Source organism: Protobothrops mucrosquamatus, unplaced genomic scaffold (genome assembly GCF_001527695.2).
Source record: "Protobothrops mucrosquamatus isolate PMUCROS unplaced genomic scaffold, P.Mucros_1.0 scaffold447, whole genome shotgun sequence".
NCBI classification, from domain to species: Eukaryota; Metazoa; Chordata; class Lepidosauria; order Squamata; family Viperidae; genus Protobothrops; species Protobothrops mucrosquamatus.
Window position 1 is genome coordinate 359,381 of NW_015386770.1, and position 19,402 is coordinate 378,782.

Below are 19,402 nucleotides of genomic sequence, written 5' to 3' on the forward strand. Positions count from 1 at the left end.
GTGAAGTAAACGTGTAGACATAATTTAATCTGTTGCAAAGTTTAGCTGAAGATAAAATCACAGCTTTAAAAAAAAAGGCAGAGATTCCAGTATCTTTTAAGCCATTTTCAAAGTAAAAAAAAGAAGTTTATACTTTCAATAAACTGAAGAAATCTTTACAATACCTCTCTGTCCATTCAACAACCGGAAGAAAAGTAAAGACATAAAAGCTGCTTTCTCTAGCCAGGGAAATAATTCCAACAAGGCTCTTACAGGTAAAAAAACAAAGTCAAATAGAGAGAGTAGCAAGGAAAAGTCTCACCTGGATTCACCATGGGGGCTCTTACAGCTTAGATGTTCTTGACTTGTGGTTTGAAGCAGCAGGGTGATCAGCCATTTTACTGGCCGATCTTCTTCTCCGTCGGCCCTCAGAGATCGACCGGACAGCTGGAGGAGCCGTTGCTCCTCCACCGCTGAGCTGAAGCCTCCTTGATGGAAGTCGCACCCTCCAGGGCGACGTTCGATCCATGTAAGAGTCGACCAGCGGAGGGAAAGCTAGCTGACGAGGAGACGAGTCTCCCTGTGCGACTAGGAACGCTGCGAACCGGAACCCTCTTCTCACATAACTTGAGTTGACTCGAAATATTTGATTTAACTCTCCTTCCATTTCTTGTTTCCTGATTTCCAGTGCTTCAGCCAATAGCTCCGTTATCAAATCCACAAGATCCTCTTCTTTATCCTCTATTATGTTTTGGAATCTTAGGAAATAAGATGCCTTTTCCATTTCCATAACTGCAATTGAATCTTCCAATTCTCTGTTGATCTGCATCAGCTTTTGGTTTTTTCAATTCTGCCAACTTTTGGTCGGTCTCTAGTGACTTATCTTCTACTTTTTGAATTCTTTGTTTGTTTTTTGTGACCATCTGTTTAATGTTTTCTAATTGGGAATCTATGTTGTTAATTTTTTGGTTCATTTTATCAAGGTTGCCTTTTGTCTCCTCATGATTTTTCGTTGTATCATCCTTGTGAGAGGAAATTGCTTCTTGAATTGCTTGTAGAGTTCCTTGCATCTCCTTTGGGAAATTACTAACTTTTTCTTGTTGGAGCATTGCTTCAATTGATCTCTGATACATTGGGCTCACTGAGGTGGAGGATGGGGCTGAAGGCGCTTTCTTACCAGTTTTACTTAAATTCAGAAAACTCATTTTATTTCTATCCCCAAAATCCTTTTTCAAACTTTAAGACTTTTTCCCCACACCTGCCTTCAACAAAGCCATTTAACATTATATTCAACACAATATCTCTTTTAAAATTATCTTAAATAGTTCTTGTAGTCCTTATCTATAGTCTCTAGATCAATAAGCTCTCTCAGCAAGGAGATAAGGAAAGGAATTTATAATCCACTTCTGAAGGTGGGGCCCACTTCAAAAAACAGTTTGAAACAGTTTGAGTTAATAATCTATAGGCTTTCTTCAAGAGGTTTCTTCACTATTTCAGTTTCTATGTCCATATGTAGTTCTCCAGTCCAGCATTAAGAATTTATAATCCACTGGATTCCCCAAACTAATCAGGGAGATAAAAAAGAAAAAAGAAAAAAGGCAAAAAAAGAAAAGAAAAAAACCCATAAAATATCCCAAGGTCCAACGTTATCCCTCTGCCAAAAATTAGTCCAAAATGTCTTGCTAGTAATAGTTCCTTACTTCTCACTTTATCTTTAAGTAGCTTATAAAAATCACAGCTCAAACAGTATTTATAATCCAAAGAAGTGGAGCTCACTTCCAGAAAAAACAATTGTTCAGGATCCAAAGTTTCCCCTCAGTCAAAATTTATAATCCACTAAGACCTACTATTCGAGTTAAAAGTCCATAGGCCTTCTCCACTATTTCAGTTTCCACTGTCCATAAATAGTTGTCCAGTCCAATGTTAAGAATTTATAATCCATGCTCACTCTGTCTTTAGGTAGTTTATAAAATCACAGCTCAAACAATATTTATAATCCAAAAAAGACCAGATGACTTCAAAATAGTTTATATCTTTTAGCTATAATCCATCCTGCAGAAAAGAAAACAGCCCAAAGAAAGTCTTCTCTTTTCAGCTATAATCCACAGGACTATGAAGGTCAGAAGCATCAAAGGGTTTAAACTGTAAACTATGTCTGGACATCTAGCCAAGTTCTACGTCTCTAGACAAAATACTAGATAAGATCTGTAAATGGTTTAATGTAGTTCTATTCTCTTGCCACTAGATGTCCTTAGATGCCCATTTTGTAAATTTCCAGTTGGTTTAGACCAGTGGTTCTCAACCTTTTTAATGCCGTGACCCCAACCGGTCGTAAGTCGAGGACTAAACCAGCCGTAAGTTGAGGACTAGACCGGTCGTAAGTCAAGGACTACCCAACCGGTCATAAGTCAAGGACTTTCCCCGTCCGGGAGCACCGCGCATGCGTGGTTCCGCCCCCTGTGCCGGCCGAGGCGTAGCTGGCAAGCGGCAGAGACGGAGCAGGCCGACCACCAGCTGGCCCAGCCCAAGGGAGGTAAGGCACCCGCCGGAAACGGGGAAAAAAATGGCGTGCAAAAAAAATGGCGGACAAAAAAAATGGCGGACAGTCTTGCTTGGCGACCCCCATGAAATGGTCGATCGACCCCAAATGGGGTCCCGACCCACAGGTTGAGAACCACTGGTTTAGACAAAGTTTTAATCCGATATTTCCCAAAAACAGTATAAAAAGAAGTTTTCTTAAGAAAAAGATATTAAAACTCCCCAAACTTTTTTTTCCTGTTTCTCTCTGTTATATCTACAATGATATTGTAGGCTTCTCTGTTTTCCTCCACAAACACTTAAACTGCCACTTTTTTCTGGGGGGAGAGATAACCTCCCCTCTAAATTCTGGGAAATTGCTTTGGATGTTTTTTTCCCCAGAGCAAGTTTTAAGATCGTAGAGAAAAAAGGAAGATAGTCTCACCCAAGTCCAAAATGTTGCTCATTTTAAATTGCTTTTCCCCCGATGGTCAGCAGCTTCTGACTGGCTACGTAGATGGAGCCAGTCTTTCTCCTGCTGTTCCTGAGGGCTCCTTGGATCAAGCAGTTCAGCTACTGCCTTCCCACGATTTACAAGGGTCCCCTCTTGGTCTGTCACCTCTACGGAATGTCTTTTGTTCCTTTTCGGACCCATGGCAGGAGAAATCAGGTGTGGGAATCAGAGCCCTGGTTCCCTATGCCCGCTTCACCACAGCAACGAAACCAAAAATTCAAATTAAATGTAATATTCAAATGTTAAGTTTATATGCTGTTTTATATATTGCTTATACTGTACACTGTCCAGAACCCCTCTTTAAGGGAGATGGGCTATTTAGAAACATGAACTATAAATAAATAGATAAGTAAATAATAAAGTAACAAAGGTAAGATAAAAAAAATCAAATAAATAAATGTTTCCTATTCCGTACAAAAATTCTGCATATACTCCTTTGCTTTTTTCTATGTAACAGTCCTGAGGATTGAAAACATCATTTTTCAGTATTCAACTTTTTCACAACCTGTTTAATTTTTTCATTCATCCTCTACTTATTATCCTCTCTATCAATTTTAATTGTAAGCCTTGAGGATCATTGCATAAGAATTTGAAATCCCATAACTCCTACTGAATAAAATATTCCTCCTCATCTATAACTGTATACTATCCAGCTTCTATGAAAAAAAGGATTGTGAGTTTTTTGGCAGGAAATCAATTCTCACTAAAGGATAGGATAAAGACTGATAGGAGATTATTGGACACATCAAATTTAAGGTACTGGGTAATCAATGGCTCAAGCTGTGTGTGTGCAGAGTTGGAGCAAATAGCCTATGAAAGAGAACATCCATAGGAAGATTTGTTGGGAATAAAAGTTTGAGGAAAAGACAGAAGAAGAAAAGTTTTAAAGAATTTAGTAGAAATAAAAGAAAAATAAATAAATTTGCATAGATTTTGTTTTATGTTAAGTAGGTTGGTAGACAGAAGCTTCCCAACAGACACATTACAACTAATTAGAAACTTCTGCATAAATTGAATATTTATATTATTCTAATAGTGAATAATCAACCATTATAAATGCCACTAGACTAGTGTATAAAGAGTTGACTGTCTACCAATAGAAAAAGCCCTGGCTTCTAACTTTTTAGGGGTCATCTACACAGGTTTTTTGCCCCAACTCAAAGGTGTTCCTCTTACTATTTTAAAAAGGCATACTTTTACAACAGAGCCTCTCATTGCTAGTCCATTACTCATATGGGCTGAATTCAGCCCAAGATCTTCCAGCAGAAAAGTGTGTGTTTTCCCAGTTCTTGTGGCAAAAAAAGTGTTCATGCAGATATTCTGTCTTACCCAGAGAAGGAGGTTTTTTCAGGATTGACTCCTTTAATTTGGGTATTGGATCCCATACCTTCATGCACATTTTTACTATGGTTTTCGGGCACTTTGAACATTTCTCTTGAGTAAACAATAACTTGTTCCCTTCTTCTCTCTTCCTGTTTTGGTCAGAAGAATCTAAATCCTGGACCAAGGTCTCTCAGTAGATCAATGGTGATTAATGAATAATGCACCATGCTAGAAAATGACTAAGGATCACAGGCAAGGCTGTCTGGAGCTGTTACCTCTTTGACATTAAGTCTGTTTGCTAAATAAGTTAAAATGCATTACATAGCCACAGCAACTTCCTCATTAATTTTAGTCATCCTTATTTTTTTTTTTTCACTTCATCCTGTCTCCTTTTCACCCAGGCTAACCACTATCCTGAAAGTAACCCATTATCAGATCCCCAAAGACATATATTGATTTTCTCCTTATAGTTTACTTGCTTTTGTAACCATTCTTTGGGGTCTGCCATTCTGTTGAGAGGGGGGATGCTTTGGGGATGCTTTGCACTGTCTTGCCACTATACCCTTCCCCCAGGAGAAGGAATGCATCATCCTTATCTAGGAGATGATTTGTGCTTGGAGCCAGAGAGAAATGAAAGCAAGAGAGACCTTGAAGAGCATGCCAATGGAGCCTGTTACCAAAACAACATGCCACCTGTGGATTGGCTGGGATTCAAATGGACCCTGGGGGGAGTAATAATGAATATTGCTTTTAATATACTGCTCAGACCTCACCTTGTTTTCCCTACTGTCACTAGCCCCTAATAAAAGTTCCTTTTGAGATAATGCTTATTTCAAGAGTTCTGCTTTCTTGGGAGGCCTAGATGAGATAGGTCCTTACATAAGGCAAGGTCTGCATAGTGCCCAACCCTGAGAGGCAGCTGCCCTATCAAGATGAGTTGCAACCAACTTGTCCCTTCCTAGCAGGAATAGAAGAGGCTGAAATAGAGAACTGGAGCTAAGCCATCGCTCTGGCAGACCCCGAGGAAGGCACTTCCAGGTACCTGGAAGAAGCTGGACCCTTGGCAGAAGGCAATCGAGCTAGGTGATCATTCGGGGTCAGAAAGAAAGAGGACTGGGAATAAAGGCTCAGAAGGTGACCCTCATGCGAGGCGGAGGAAAGAAAAAATCTAAAAAGAAAAATTTGGAGTCTACTCCTCCCGAAAAGGAGAAAGTGGATCCAAAATTGGAGCTGATGGAAGCAGTCTTAAAGCAGACCATAGAATATGTGAGAGAGTCCTTTGAGGAGTTAAAAGCCCAGCTGAAGGGGCACCCAGGGTCGGAGGAAGAAGCGGAGGAAGGAGCTGATGAAGAAGAGCCAGTAGAGCCTGAGATGGCAGCAGCAGCTGTCCCCCCCCACAGCAATGCTACGGCGAGCACAACCTCCCCAAAGACCCATAGAGGGGCCACCCCAGCCTGCGAAAGTGAAACTGATCCCATTGGGGTGAAATTTGATGGGAATCCTAAAAGATTGGGATTCTTCCTTGCCCAAGTGTTCACCTACATGCAGATATACAGGAGAATGTTGCCCATGGACGAGGAGAAAGTCAGGATGGTCACCCTGGCACTGGAGGATACTGCGGTTGACTGGATGGTGATCCTTTACAATTGCAATGCTCCAGAATTAAGAAATTTTAACTGCTTTATGGCAGCCCTTCGGCATCGCTTCGAAGACCACCTTGCAGACCAGAAAGTCTGCGACCACATAAAAATGGTGAAACAGGGGCGACGGCTGGTGGCTGAATACATGGAGGAATGTAGAGAGCTGGCCAGCCTTTTAAACTAGTCAGAGGACATCCTGGTGAGCTGTTTCTAGAATGGACTGAACGAAGACCTGTACAATGTCTGTGTGGCCCATGGAGCACCAGGGCGATTGTATGATTGGTGCCTATTGGCAGAGGAGGTAGAAATAGATTGATGCAAGCACCTGCACTGCCCGGTGAGAACGAGCTTCAAGCCACAGCCTGAGAGGGGAGGAGACACCATCTGGACATCACCAGCACCACCCCACTCCACTGCTTGCTTCAAATGCAGGAAGGAGTGACACCAACTGTTGCAGCAAAGTGCCAGCAAAGAGGGGAGACCATCAACTGACTTGGAGATCCAAGAAAGCCACACTGCACTCAAGGGAGTTGGTGCTGAGGACCAAGGAGTCATAGAGCTTCCCTGGGCCTATTGGGCAGAGGGTCGAGCTCCAACTCTGCCAAATGATGACTCAGAAGCAGTTGAGAGCAACTATGAGGAGGACCCCTTGGTAACTGGGCCAATCGACCCCATAACCATGCCCCTAGAACTGTCCATAGCAGACACCGGGAAGAGAGTAAAATTAGCAGCCTTGCTGGACTCAGGGTGCACCCACTGCTTAATCAGTCCAAAATTAGTTGGGAGAATGGGAGTACCCCTCAGGAAACTCAAGGCTCCAATCACCTTTTGCCAGCTTGATGGATCCATCACAGGGGGGGGGGGTTTCCCACCAGTTTTGCCACAAGACCCCTGCACCTAATCATGAGAGACCTTTCACAGACTTTAGCTTGTTGTGGCTTAGATTGTTGTGGCTCCTGGCATGGAGTGGCCATTAGTGCTGGGACTGACATGGGTAAAAAAATGGAACCCCATAGTCAATTGGAGGGAGGGATGCCTGAAATACCTAAACAGGAGGGCCCCTCTCCCATTCAAGGAAAAGGGCAAGAGGCATGGAATATGTCACGAACTAGCCTCCACCCTCAGTGAGCAGGAATTACAGAGTCTCCCACTGGAATACCGGGACCTAGCCAAAGTGTACAGTGAGCAGAGATCATATAAGCTTCCACACCACCAACCCATAGACTGTGCCACTGAGATTGTCCCAGGGGCAAAACTCCCAAAATCAAAGTTGTACTCCATAACCCCTAGGGAGTTGAACGAACTTCGCAAATTCATTGACAAAAATTTGTTGTGAGGTTTCATTCAGTCTGCCAGACCCTAGGTCAGTGATGGCGAACCTTTTAGAGACCGAATGCCCAAACTGCAACCCAAAACCCACTTATGTATTGTCAGGTGCCGGGTGAGTGTGGCCCATTGGGTGGGTGTGGCCCATTGGGTGGGCATGGCTTCAGTGGTAACGGAAGACTGGGTGGGACTAAAACATTCAATCAATCAATTCGAACTTTGCGAGATCTTTTTTTTTCCCACAAGAAGTTGAAATTGATTGATTTATTGGACTTTTTTTTTGCACACTGCGGCGGAGGCCTAAAGCGAAAAGGTTTTATAAAACCCAGCTGAAGGCCTAGGATTAGGACAACGGTGTGCGTGCCCACAGAGAGGGCTCTGCGTGCCACCTGTGGCACGTGTGCCATAGGTTCGCCACCACGGCCTTAGGTAGCTGTCCCTGTGCTATTTAGGGAAAAGAAGGATAGGTCTCTTCATCTCTGCATACATTATAGGGATCTGAACTCAGTATGGGTGGAAAATATGTAACCTCTCCCTTTAATGAGAGACATGTTAGCGCATCTGTCAAAAGGAAAAAAATTCTCTAAACTAGACTTGCAGGAGGCTTACTATCAAATAAGAATAAGGAAGGGGGACAAATGGAAAACCGCTTTCAATTGCCCCCTGGGCTATTTTCAATTTAGTACGCTACCTTTTAGATTACAGGGGGCTCCGGCTGTTTTTATGCAATTGATTAATGAGGTTCTGCATGAGCATCTGTACAAGGGAGTTTTGGTCTATCTTGATGATATTTTAATCTATAGTGAGACCAAGGCAGAGCATGTCAAACTGGTCAGAGCAGTACTAAATAAACTGCACTCTTCCAAGTTGCATGTCAAATTATCAAAGTGCAAATTCCACAAAGATCACATTGATTACTTGGGCTATCACATCTCAAATGAGGGGGTGGAGATGGACCCGGAGAAAGTGCGAGCCATCCTGGAGTGGGGGGGGGCCTTGCATCAGGAAGCCCAGAACTTTTTAGGCTTTGCAAATTTTTACTGGCAGTTTATTCCCTCCTTGCGCAAATTGCACTCCCCATCACCAATCTGTTAAAAACCAAAAGTGGGGATAAGCCAAAACCCAGCTAATTGCTGAAATAGATGGGAGAATGTCAAGCTGCTTTTGAAAAACTAAAGAGACTTTTCTCCGCAGAGCTGGTACTGAAGCACCCGGATCCAGAGGAGGCTTTTGTTAGCTTTTGCCAATGCTAGTGATGTGGCAGTAGGAGCAGTTTTCCTCCAAAGAAACAAGGAGGGCCAGTTACAACCGTGTGCATACACCTTAGGCATATACCAGCCTAAGAGTTCAAGAAAGCATTGGAAACCAATGAGTGGTTTCAGAAACGTAAGAATTTATGTTTAATAAAAAACGATCTGACTTGGGTTGGGGAGAAAATATATATTCCAGCCACTCTAAGACTGAAAGTGATGTGAGCTGGACACAATCAAAAATTGCTGGGCACTTTGGGTTCGTGAAAACCCTACACCTATTCAAGAGGCAGTTCTGGTTTCCCTCTTTGAAAAAGGACATAGAAAACTATGTAGCCAGCTATCCCACATGTGCCACAGTTAAGCAGTGGTAGGGAAAAACGTCAGGGCTACTTCAGCCAGTGGCGAGCCCTTCAGCACCCTGGAGAGAGATCTCTGGATTTTATTGTGGAGCTGCCTGAAAGTGTTGGGAATACAGTTATGTGGGTGGTTACAGACCTGTACTCTAGGCAGGCCCATTTCATCCCATGCCCAAAGATCCCAACTGCCAAAGCACTGGCTAAACTCTTTGTGTAATATATCTATCGATTTCACGGGCCCCACAACATATAATCTCAGACAGGAGAATCCAATTCACCTCCAAGTTCTGGAAAGCATTTCTGGACCTTTTGGGTTTTAGTCAGGGATAATGACTCATATAGTCATTATCCTCAGATGAATGGGGGGACAGAGAGACTGAACTCAGTTCTAGAACAGCACCTTAGGTGTTTCATCAACTATGAACAAGATAACCGGACTGATTTGTTGCCTTTTGCTGAGGTTCCTTATAATAATATTGTGCATTCAAGTACTGGTTTCACCCCTTTCCAGGTTGCAAATGGTCAGACATTTGTTCTCATACCTGAATTACTTGCTAAGGAACCTGACATTCCCTCTTTGCAAGAGTGGATAAAACAGTTGCAAAATACCTGGCTGATAGTACGAAAACCCCTGGATGAGGCCAGAGAAGCCTATAAGCCTCAGGCTGACAAAAAGAGGTGGAGCAGAAACCTTTTAAGGTTGGAGACAAAGTTTACATCTCTACTAAATACTTACAATCTCTACAGACTTCCAAAAAATTGGGTCCTAAATTTGTTGCACCCTTTCCTATTAAACATAACATCAACCCAGTGACTGTCGAATTAGAGCTCCCTAAGAGCCTATGACAAATCCACCCTGCTTTCCATTGTAACTTACTCAAGCCAGAAATTACTTCTATTCTTAGACCACCTGCACCTCCAGTGCCTATACCCATATTAGTCAAGAGTGAACAACATTTTGAGGTGCGGGACATTTTTGATTCATGTAAACATCATGGTTCCACACAATATTTGGTGGCTTGGAGAAATCTTCCATTTTCTCAAAATGAATGGGTATATAAAAAACATATTAGAGCTCCTAGGTTACTTAAATGTTTTCACTCTAAGTATCCTGATAAGCCTGATTTATGTGATTATTTTGTTCTCTTCCCTGCTCCTTCTTTTGTGTTCTAACCACTATCCTGAAAGTAACCCATTGTCAGATCCCAAAGACATATATTGCTTTTCTCCTTATAGTATACTTGCTTTTGTAACCATTCTTTGGAGCCTGCCATTCTGTTGGGAGGGGGGATACTTTGGGGATGCTTTGCACTGTCTTGCCACTGTGCCCTTCCCCCAGGAGAAGGAATGCATCACCCTTATCTAGGAGACAGTTTGGTCTTGGAGCTAGAGAGAAACGAACTAGCAACACACCAACACAGCCTGTTACCAAAACAATATGCCACCTGTGGATTGTCTGGGATTCAAACAGATCCTGGGACCCTGGGGAGAGGAATAATGAATATTACTTTTATATATTTTTTTGTATAAATGTTATTAGTTTTTATAAGACAGTAGTGGTAAACCTATGGCACAGGTGCCAGAGGTGGCACTCAGAGCCCTCTCTGTGGGCACGTGCACCGTTGCCCCAGTCCTAGGCCTTCAGCTGGGTTTTATAAAACCTTTTTGCTTTAGACCTCTGCCGCCGTGTGCAAAAAAAAAGTTTCAATCAGTCAATTTCAACTTCTTGCGGGAAAAAAAAGATCTTGCAAAGTTGAAATTGATTGATTGAACTTTTTAGTCCCACCCAGTCTGCCATTACCACCACAGCCACGCCCACCCAATTGGCCACACCCAGCCAATGGGCCACATCCAGCCAATTGGCCAGACCCATCCAGCACTCGACGATGCATAAGTGAGTTTTGGGTTGCAATTTGGGCACTCAGTCTCTAAAAGGTTCGCCATCACTGTTATAGGGTTAGGAATGAGGTGGGACCGGGATTGGGATTTGGGTTAGGGTTAGGATTAGGGTTGGGGTTAGGATTTTTCCAAATAACATTTTCAATATTTAGCAAAGAGCATCATGTCTGGGTTCATGTGTTTAACAAGAAATAATAGATAATAGTAAATTATCATAAACAATATGTTAATTAATCGCTTGATAGTCTTTTTCTTACTAATATATATTCAAAGTTACATATCACATTCTTTTCTCTCTAACTCATGTTTCTAGCCATTGATAGAAATTATCCCATGTTCTAAAATACACTGAGTCTTCTTTCTCTTTTATCTTTAAAGTCAATCTGTCCATTTCTATACACTCTGAAATTTTCTTAATTAATACTTCTTCAGTTTGTAAATTTTCATTTTTCCAATGTTGGGCAAATACAATTATTTCTGCAGTTAGTACATGTAAAATTAAATATATACAATCTTTCTCATAATTTGCTCCTATTATTTCTAACAAAAATAATTCTGGCTTAAAGTCTATTTGTTTTTTAGTTATTTTCTCCAACCATAAATGTATTTTTACCCAAAATATTTTTGTTTTTGGGCATGTCCATCATATATGATAGTAAGTACCTGGTCTTTGTTTGCATTTCCAACACTTGTTTGAAGTATTTTTAAACATTTTTGCTAATCTCACTGGTGTCATATGCCATCTGTAAAACATTTTATATAAATTTTCTTTATATGCCACTGCTTTAGTTAATTTAACATTTCTTTCCCATAACTTTTGCCAGTCTTCTAATTCTATATTATATCCATATTCTTTGCCTATATTATCATCATTTCATAACTTGTTCTTCCTCTGTCTTTCAGTTTAACAAAAATTTATAGAGTTTCTTAATCAACTTTTCATCTGTTTTTAATAGTATCTGATCAAATTCTGTCTGTTCCTTATAGAATCCCATTGTTTTAACATCTTTTTCATATTTTGTTTGAATTTGCAGATATGGCTACCATGATAGATCAATACCTTGTTTTTGTCTTGTCTTTCTTTCATTTTTCCTTCATTGTCTAAAATATCTTTATAAGACACAACTTTGTCGTAAATAATTAAATTTGGGTAAGCAAAAGCTTCCATTATTGAAAGCCATCCAGGTATCTTAATGTAAATTTTTGCTTTTATTTTTTCCCATTCTGAAAGAAGTGCATTTGTTATTAAGTGGTTTTGAAAGTTTCTATGTGTTTTATTCTTCCCATACCACTGAAAGGCATGCCAACCAATTTCTGGGTCATGCCCCTCTAGGTATAATAGTCTTTTGTCTCTAAGCATTATCCATTATTTTGTTCTCTTCCCCTCTCCTTCTTTTGTATTCTAACCACTATCCTGAAAGTAACCCATTGTCAGGTCCCCAAAGATTACTTTTCTCCTTATAATATACTTGCTTTTGTAACCATTCTTTGGGGTCTGTTATTCTGGGACCCTGGGGGGAGGAATAATGAATATTGCTTTTAATATAGTGCTTGTGCAGGTTTTTCCTCAGACCTTGCCTTCTTTTACCTGCTGTCACTAGCTCCTAATAAAAGTTATTTTTGAAACAATGCTTGTTTCAAGAGTTCTGCTTTCTTGGGAGGCCTACATGAGGTAGGTCCTTACACCCATTTAAGATTGGGGCTTAATATTAGCAAAGCTGTTCACTGATTGCAAATAGTTGTAATAAAATACAGTAGCATTTTCTTCCTTCCTCTCCCTCCCATAACCTCCCTTGATACTATTTTCATCATCATCATCATCATCATCATCATCATCATCATCATCATCATCATCATCACCACCACCACCACCACCACCACCACCACCATCATCATCTATTATTATTATTATTATTATTATTATTATTATTATTATTATTATTATTATTATTATTATATTATTATTATTATTATCATCATCATCATCATCATCATCATCATCTAGGACTTCTTCATATGGTTACCAAGTACATGATAACTCTGAAGATATCATTAAAAATGTTTAAAATAGGGTTGTGCAAAGCACATTTGGACACACAATTGAAACACTTTTCTTCGAATCATTGAATTATCTAAAGTGTCTTTTGTTAACAGCTTCTAAAAAAAAATGATGACCCCATATATGAACATTAAGAAGAAAACTGATATACCCAAATCAAATACAATGGGAACAAATAGCTTCTGTAAAAAAACAAGGCTACATATGTACCTAAAGAGTAAGACCAATGGAAACATGTCACTTTCAGAAGAAAACAACCAAGAGCAAAGCCCCTACTATCTACCCTAGCCCACTCCAATGAAGTCCCTCTGGAAGTGAACAATCACTTTCATAGCCTTCTCCTGGAAGACACTCACAAAATAGCATTCATCAATAGTTTCTTAAAAAAGAGGCACAACCCAGCATTCTTGATATGGAAGAAAAGTATTCCAGACTTCCCTAAGGGAAAAAAAGGTGAATATTAGTGATAGGAGATTCAATTCTTATGGGAACAGAAACTATAGTCCGCAGACCAGGCAGTCAATCTAAGGAGGTATATTGTCTCCCTGGAGCAAAAATCAAAGATGTAACTGAGTACCTTACTAAAATAATCAACATGACGGATTACTATCCCTTTCTTCTCCTACACTTGGAGACCAATGACACAATGAATTTGAAAACAATAACAAGAGATTACAAACAGGTAGGGAAGGAAAGTTAAAGAATTAGGAGCACAAGTGGTGTTTTCATCTATACTTCCAACAAAAGGCCAACATCCAATGAGAGAGCAAAAGAAGTTAGCAATGAACCACTGATTAAAAACTGATGTTGTCAACAGAATTTTGGCTTCCTAGACCATGATCTGCATTAGCTAGATGAAGGGCTATTGGCAATGAATGGACTGCACTTCACAAGAACTGGAAAGAATATATTCGGAAAGCAGCTAGCTCATCTTTTCAAAAGGGCTTTAAACTAAAATTGAGTGAGGAAGAGGGCCAACTTCATGATCTATACAACCTAATTCCAAGTAAAAATCACTAGATAACCAATCACATAAGAAGTAAAGAGAAAAAAGAAATAAAAAAGAAAAACATAATAAAATACTCAAAAATGCTTTTTTTTGATGAGGCAACTGGACTTTCTTGTTTTTCTTTGAAGATGTTTCACTTCTCATCCAAAAGCTTCTTTGGCTCTGATTGGATGGTGGGGAATTGTCAGGATTTATACTCCTTGCAGACAGCTGGACATTTGCATTCTCATTGAAGCCCCTGTAAGATTATCTGTATCGCCAGGGTCACCTGGGTAGTGCAAATGGGTGTGGAGCCTTCTTGGGACTGTTGAAAGGACTGTGTTGTAGAGTGGAGATAGATGATGTCATATCTTTCAGGTTCCTATAGATCTCTGTTGGGACATTGCCATTGTGAGGGAAGGAGGACCCTTTAGAGCTCTCCTATATTGTGCTTAACTTTGGTTTGTTTAGTCAGCTCCTCTTTGCTTTGATGTGGTTGTGGTGGTCATGATTGTCTGGGTGAGCGTGGCCAGGGGCATGGCCACCTCCATGATTAAAGGCCTGGAGACAAAAATGTATGAAGAATGGTGGCAGCATTTGGGTATGTCCAGTCTAGAGAAAAGAAGGACTAGGGGGAACATGATAGCAGTATTCCAGTATTTGAGAGACTGCCACAAGGAGGAGGGGGTCAATTTATTTTCCAAAACACCAGAAGGCAAGACAAGAAACAATGGATGGAAACTAATCGAGGAGAGAAGCAACCTAGAATTAAGGAGGAATTTCCTAACAGTGAGGACAATTAACCAGCTTGCCTTCAGATGTTGTAGGTGCTTCATCACTAGAGGTTTTTAAGAAGAGACTGGACAGCAACTTGTCTGAAATGGTACAGGGTCTCCTGCTTGAACAGGGGGCTGGACTAGAAGATCTCCAAGGTCCCTTCCAGCTCTATTCTGATTCTAAGGCTTGCTTTGAAAGCTGTTACTAGTTGTCCCCACATGCTTGTGATTATACAATTAATTTGCTTTGATTGCTTCCCAGGATCTTGTTCAGATACTTCACACAATCTACTATTAGCCTTCCACATACTGCATTGAGTCAATTACCAGTGTTCACAGATACACACCACTTTGTGCTTTAAAATATGCGCAGCTTGCTTCTATCTCAGAACTGAGTCTGGAAAGAGATAGAGGAAAAAAAGGGAAATTCTTTTGAAGACTTTTATTTTTTTCAAGGTAATGGTATATTTCACATTCAAAATAAATTGTTCCCATAATCAAGAAGCATGGGGAAAATAGTGTTTGAATTGGACTTAGAAGTAAACTGGCAACCAGTGCAGCTTGCAGAACAGTTATATAACATGGGCCCCAAGAACTGCCTGTGCATCTGCATTCTATACCAGCTAAAGCTTCTGGATATTCTTCAAGGGAGATCCCATGTACAACGCATTGTAGTAGTCCAAATGGATGAAATGATGAATGACTTGAGTATAGGGATTCTGATCCAGGATAGGAAACAATTGGCGCACAACACGAAGTTGTGCAAAGGCTTTGTGTCTAGTTGTATTGGTGTGCAATGCCCTGTAGCATTGTCTTGAGGGAAGAAGTTGAAACAATTTATGTCCAGGATGTGAGGGGTCTCTTCACAGCCCTCTTTCTGGCTCATGAATTGTGCAAATCCTCAATGGAAGGCAAGCTGGTTGCAATAATTATTTCTGCAGTTCTGTCTGTTGAAGTTGTATCTGTCTTATTATGTTGCTGTGCGAAACCAGACAGTTATAGAGGCGCAAATGACAGACTCAATAATTTCTTTGTACAACTGTATCAGCAGCTCCTTGGGCAGTTTGAGCTTCCTGAGTTGGCACAGAAAGAACATTCTTTACTGTGCTTTTTGATGATGTTTTGCTTAGGTGTCCACTTTAAATCCTGAGATATTATAGAACCTAGAAACTTGAAGGTCTCTTCTGATGATATCCGTTGTCTAGTATTGTAAGAGGTGGTAGAATAGGAGGGCTTCTCCTAAAACCTATTATCATCTCTACAGTTTTGAGTGTGTTCATTCCAAGATTGTGTCAACTGCACCAGAGGGCCAGTTGTTCAACTTCCCATCTGTATGCAGATTTGTCTTCATCTTGAATGAGGCCAAGCATTGTTGTGTCATCTGCAAACTTCAGTACTTTAACAGAGGGATCCTTTGGAAATACAGTCATTGATAAATAGAGAAAAGAGTAATGGAAAGAGCACACAGCCCTGGGGGGAATGGGACAACTTGCCACAGCCAACTCGCTACAGTCAACTCGACACGGCCAACTTGCCACAGCCAATTCACCACAGCCAACTTGCCATAGGACAACTCACCACAACCAACTTGCCACAGCCAACTTGCCATGGGACAATTCACTGCGGAACAATTGAACAATTCTATTTAATTATTTAAAATAAATAAAAAAATATTTTAATTTTTGTCAATCATATTTTATTCTGTCCATCCTTTTGCATCCTTTCTTTAATGATTCAATTCCACCATTTCTTTATTACTGTAACTTTTGTCCAGCAACGAGTTGTCATATGGCAAGTTGGCCATGATGAATTGGTTGTGGCAAGTTGGCCACGGCAAGTTGGATGCAGCAAATTGTCATAGACTTGCCCTGGGGGCCCGTGTGCTAATTGTGCAGGTATCTGATGTGATTTTGCCTAGCTTCACCTGCTGCTTCCTATCTGTTAGAAAGTTTATGATCCACTTACAAGTGTGATCAGGCACAGCTAGCTGAGTCAGTTTAGTGAGAAGAATATCTGGAATGATGGTATTGAATGCCGAACTGAAGACTACAAAAAGAACTCCTGCACAGATTCTTGAAGATTTAAGATGTTGTAAGAAATAGTGCAGTGCCATATTAACAGCATTGTCTGCCAATCTATTTGCTTGATAGGCAAATTGCAATAGGTCTAACAGTGGATGGTTTTCAGGTGGGCCAGCATTAGCCTTTCACAGGTTTTCATAACTATGGATAACACTAGCCTTCTGCGCCACAAAATGTCTCCCCCTATCCATATCTATAATGCTGGACACCCCAAATCGCGGCACTATGTCTTTTAGTAGATGCCTGGCTGTTTCTAATGCTATGGCATGGCGGCAAGGAAAAGCCTCAATCCAGTAGATTAGCTGGTCCCTGCATACAAGGATGTATTGAAAACCGTTTGCTCTGAGCAGCTGTATATAATCCATTTGTAATTTTTCACATGGGCGCTATGCCCATGGTCTACCTCCAATGTGAGTAGCTTTTCTGGAGGTGGCATTATTGGCCTGACAGGTTTTACAAGTTCCTGCTACTCGTGTGGCTTCCTGATATGCTCCTAGTGCATACCAGACTCCCCTTATTGTGTCTACCATTGCTTGTGTTCCACAATGGCCTTTAGCATGCAGTCTCTGGCAGATAAGTCATAGGAGATGGAGGGGGGCTATGGGACCCTCCAAAACCCCTCCCTGAATTCTGTCTCTAATGTTTCCTTCCAGTGCTCCCCCTCCCCGTCTTCCAGTAAGTCTTTGTATGGGATTTCTGTGTCTACCCTCAAGGCAGGGGCTATTGCGTTTGCCGGTAGAGGCTATATGGCAGCCCATTTAGCAGCTTGATCTGCAAAGTGGTTACCTTTTGTTATTTCCAAATTATCCCTTTGATGTGCCCTGCAATGTATAATTGCTATTTTGGAAAGCAACTGAATAGCAGTTAGTAATTTAGAGACAAGTTCGGCGTGTGCAGGCTTGTATTAAAGCCACAAGCTTAGCAGCTTGAGCGCTGTAAGAAGAGGGAGCGGCATTGCCCACACTATTTCGTGGAGAGAAATGACAGCTGCTCTTGTCACTCTATTCCCTTCATGTATGTATGAAGAACCATCTGTGAACAGTTCAAAATCCAGGTTTAACAGGGAGACATCAGTGAGATCGGGTCGGGGCAGTTCTGTGTCTTGGATAAGGTGTAGGCAATCATGCAGGTTTTCCTGTGATTGCCCTGTTGGTAATAGCATAGCCGGATTTAAAGTCATACGCCTCTTGAATGAAATGTGATCAGAGGTGACCAGCTTGGCTTCATATTGAGCTACACATTGCTGGGTGAAAGTTTGTGTTTGTGATTTTAGAAGGATAGCAAACACATCATGGGGTACCTTTAGGACAAGGGGGTGGCCCAGAACTAGGTCTTTTGATCTTTTTACAATTTCTATGGTGGCTGCCACAATTCTCAGGCATGGAACCATTCCCTTTGCCACCAGATTGAGCTGCACTGAATAGTATGCTACTGGTTGTAATAAGGAACCGAATTGCTGAGCTAAGACATCTGATCCCACTCCCTGGTTTTCGTGGATAAACAATAGAAAAGATTTTTTGTAATGAGGGAGACCCAGTGCTGGCGCCGACATCAGTGTCTGTTTTATCTTTGAGAAAGTAAAGTCTAGTGGTTTGGTCCAGGCAATTTGGTCTGGCATGTCCTTAATAGTTAGTTGAATGAGACGTTTGACTAATTCCCCAAATGATGGAATCCATGGGCGGCAGAACCCTAGGGCACCCAGTAGAGCTCGCACCTGTCTTTTTGTATGAGGGGGTTTCATCTTAAGGATGGTTTCAACCCTCCCTGGAGCTAGCTTTCGGATTCCAGGGGCAATAATGTAGTCCAGGTAGATGACCTCCTGCTGTGGGTATTGCAGTTTGGAAGGTGATGCCTTATGCCCCCCTTTGTGCTAATGATAAAAGCAGATGATGTGTGTCAGCCTTACAGATCTATTTAGTGTCTGAGGCTAGCAGGAGATCATCCATGTATTGAATCAGTGTTGATCCCCCAGCAGGGCAATGGAGGATAGGTCTGCTTTAAGAATTTGTGAAAAAAGGGTGGGCAACTCTGCATACCCTTGGGGTAGGAGCAGCCATGTGTACTGTTGATCCCCCAAGGTGAAAGCAAAAAGATACTGGGAGTCCCAGACTACCGGGATACTAAAAAAAAGCAGAGCAGAGGTCTATGGGTCTATGACTGTGAAGCATGTAGCTGATGCCAGAACTTCAGTGATGATGGTAGCTGGGTTGGGGACTATCGGGGCACAGGGTATCACATGACTGTTTACCAGTCTTAGATCGTGAATGAATCTGAAGACTGGGTTTCTGTTCTAGTCTAATTTTGGCTTATGGGCTGGAAAAATAGGCATTTCCAGCTTATGGGCTGGAAAAATTGGCTGGAAAAATAGGTGTTATGGGAGGTGCATTTACAAAGAACCCCGGGGTAGGAGTCGTCCGATGTAGACGATGTTGGTTAGAACTCCTCCGGAGCCCCGAGGATTCTCCGCGATCCAGGACGCCTTCGCTTTGGCGAAGCTAGAAGCCGCCGCCACCGCTGCAACTTAAATTGAACTGTGAGTTATTATATGCAGACAAACCGACCCTGGAAGTTTGTTTCCTATTTTGGATTTTACTCTAACTTTGGATACTCTGATCTTCCCTATACTTGGGGCGGATTGTGTGAAAGTGGATTTAAAATGGCGATGGAATGATACTTTTTAGCAAGAAGAAG

At 41.4% G+C, this 19,402-nt stretch overlaps 1 protein-coding gene across 1 annotated transcript in view; it reads right to left on the reverse strand.

Annotated features, from left to right (window-relative positions):
- Window positions 1-19,402, reverse strand: part of ADCY1 (adenylate cyclase 1) — a 438,043-nt gene that overhangs the window by 260,106 nt on the left and 158,535 nt on the right. The gene's annotated exons all lie outside the window — the stretch shown is intronic.